The following is a 2,685-nucleotide window of genomic DNA, read 5'->3' as shown; positions in this document are numbered from 1 at the left end:
CGAGGTTAGGCTTACCTTGTTGCTGGCTATGCTGAGACTGATTATTACGTCATCGTTTGTAGTCACCAGTGTTGGTTTCAGTATGGGAGTAGAGGACGAGGCAAGCGCGTCACAACTGTTACAACTATCACGAGAAAAATATTGCTTCGTTACGTGCTGTGTTAAGTCTCTCTCTCTCTCTCTCTCTCTCTCTCTCTCTCTCTCTCTCTCTCTCTCTCTCTCTCTCTCTCTCTCTCTCTCTCAATACACATCTCTTATTTGTCTTTTCTATTCTCTATTTTCCCTTTTTTCTTTTACCATTTATCTATTATAAATTATCTATTATATGTACAGTACATCATCCGGTCAATCATCTCTCTCCCTCACTTCAGTACAACAAGAACACCCTGCCCCTCCCGCAACACATGCAGCAGAAAGCAAGACATCAGCAACACAACGCAGCAACACGTTCCAGCGTCCCCTCACAGAACCACCCAGCCCGTCTGTCCCGGCCGCAAAGTTCCTCCCTCTACCACAGCACACACTCACACACACACACACACACACACACACACACACACACACTCCCAGCCCAACCACGAGCGCACTAAATGTTCGCCCAAAGCCACACACGTTCTTTGTCTTCGCCACGAGCACCGCGTTCACATCGTTCACATCACACACTTCTTCGTTCCGATTGGCGATTTTCCAGCGAGGTTCTTGGTCCCAATCAGCCGCGGGAGATGCAGCTCGATGGACCGCGAAGAGCACACGAACTCACGCACACGAACTCAACAGGGAGCGACAAACGAGTGAGCGGAGGCAGGCGCGGACGGAAATGCTGGTTGGAAACCTCGAAGAGACAAATGCTCCATGGATTATCTCTCATTCTCTCTCCATTTGAAGATAAGGGGCGACGGCAGACTGAGGAGACTGCCACGCCAGGTGAAGAGTGGCAGGGACGTGTTACCGAGGAATGAGTTTTCCCTTTGCAATTACAGGTGAAATATTGAAGGAATGCTTTAGACTGTTATGAGTTAGGTTGAAATATTACGAGTGTGGAAAAATTAGAACGGGTGACGGGTGGTGATAACGTGACGGTATGAGTCGCCTAATGATTTTTTTTTGTGATGTTATTAATGATGAATTTATAAGTGGTGAGAATTAATGGTTTAAATATTACGAAATTTAATGTTTTGTGCATGAAGCGTCTTTTAAAAGGGCAATCGTAAACAAAAGGAGGGAAGCAGGGAAAGCGAAACGTTTGGTGCCACGGGATCTGACTAAACGAGTGGGAGAGAAACCAAGCATCACAACAATACGGGTTTGGAACATGGCGCGGTGTAATCCGTCTCTCCTTGCGTTTTAAGGGAACCTGATCCGACCTTGCACACACACACACACACACACACACACACACACACACACACACACACACACACACACACACACACACACACGCTTTATAATTTCCACTCTTCTCTTTTATTCTCCTTCCCCTCATTACTGCTTCCTGCCTTTCACCACCTCTTCCCCCGACCTCCTCCTCCTCTGCCTCCTCCTCATTTTCTTTACAAGACGATTGATAGAGTGAAGAAAATAAAACCTAACAATTTTTTTTGGCTCCGTGACGTATCTTCGTTTCCTCTTGAATTATTTTCTTCGCTAAAAAGATGAAGATGGCAGTCCCCCCCCCATCTCTCTCTCTCTCTCTCTCTCTCTCTCTCTCTCTCTCTCTCTCTCTCTCTCTCTCTCTCTCTCTGTGTGTACTTCCAATACCTCAGCGCTCCAGAAATACGAGCGCCACCACCAGCAATGCCTCCTTCGCCGTCTACTTCTGTATATCCTCTCATCTTTTTCTTCCCTGCTCGCAATTCAGACCCGAGGCGACACACGGACAGACAGACAGACAGACGGACAGACAGACAGCCCCTTCACCTCGTAAGTATAGTAGATGAAAAGGAGATGATGAAATGGAGGCGTCTCTCTCTCTCTCTCTCTCTCTCTCTCTCTCTCTCTCTCTCTCTCTCTCTCTCTCTCTCTCTCTCTCTCTCTCTCTCTCTCTCTCTCAGTTATCTCACAGGCTTGGGTGTATCTGCATATATGTGCTTCTGAGGAAGGGTCTTGCTTGGGCCCCTGCCAGCAGTTCTCACCCCCCACCCACCACCACCACCGTCAGGAGACGAAGTATGTGTGTGTGTGTGTGTGTGTGTGTGTGTGTGTGTGTGTGTGTGGACCCTAAATGCAGTACCTGGCGCGGCTGTCCCCTTTACTCTGTCCCCTCGCCTTCCCCTGCCTGAAGAAGAGACGGTGAAGAGACAGATACGGGACATGAGTGAACAAGGGACAGACTGACAGACAGGGGCGGGTTCAATGAGCGTGTCTGTTTGGTGGACGCTTGCAGGTTTCAACAAAGAGATCAGTGTGAGTATCTATCATATTTTTTTATTTATATTTTCAGATGTGTGTGTGTGTGTGTGTGTGTGTGTGTGTGTGTGTGTGTGTGTGTGTGTGTGTGTGTGTGTGTGTGTGTGTGTGTGTGTGTGTGTGTGTGTGTGTGTGTGTGTGTGTGTGTGTGTGTGTGTGTGTGTGTGTGTTTTAAAGGTGTGTTGTATTGCCGCGATGGTGAGTTTGGTGTTGGTGAAATAAATGTAAATGTATATATATTTTTTATTTTTTTATCTATTTTATTTTTTTTAACTGCGT

At 47.1% G+C, this 2,685-nt stretch overlaps 1 protein-coding gene across 5 annotated transcripts in view; it reads right to left on the bottom strand.

Moving 5' to 3' along the window:
• Positions 1-788, bottom strand: part of LOC135111673 (fasciclin-3-like) — a 66,626-nt gene extending 65,838 nt beyond the window's left edge. Inside the window, exons 1-2 of one of the 5 annotated variants that reach the window (XM_064025234.1) lie at positions 664-777; positions 16-124 (exon numbers count right to left, since the gene is read on the bottom strand). The gene's annotated coding sequence lies outside the window, so the exon portion shown is untranslated. Of the gene's footprint in view, positions 1-15; positions 125-663 lie in introns of all 5 variants that reach the window. The other 4 variants (XM_064025250.1, XM_064025248.1, XM_064025242.1 and 1 more) reach the window with 4 other exon arrangements.
• Positions 789-2,685: the final 1,897 nt, after the last annotated feature.

Source organism: Scylla paramamosain, chromosome 22 (assembly GCF_035594125.1).
Source record: "Scylla paramamosain isolate STU-SP2022 chromosome 22, ASM3559412v1, whole genome shotgun sequence".
NCBI lineage: Eukaryota > Metazoa > Arthropoda > Malacostraca > Decapoda > Portunidae > Scylla > Scylla paramamosain.
Note: the sequence above shows the minus strand (reverse complement) of the source record. Positions and strands in the feature narration are given on the sequence as shown.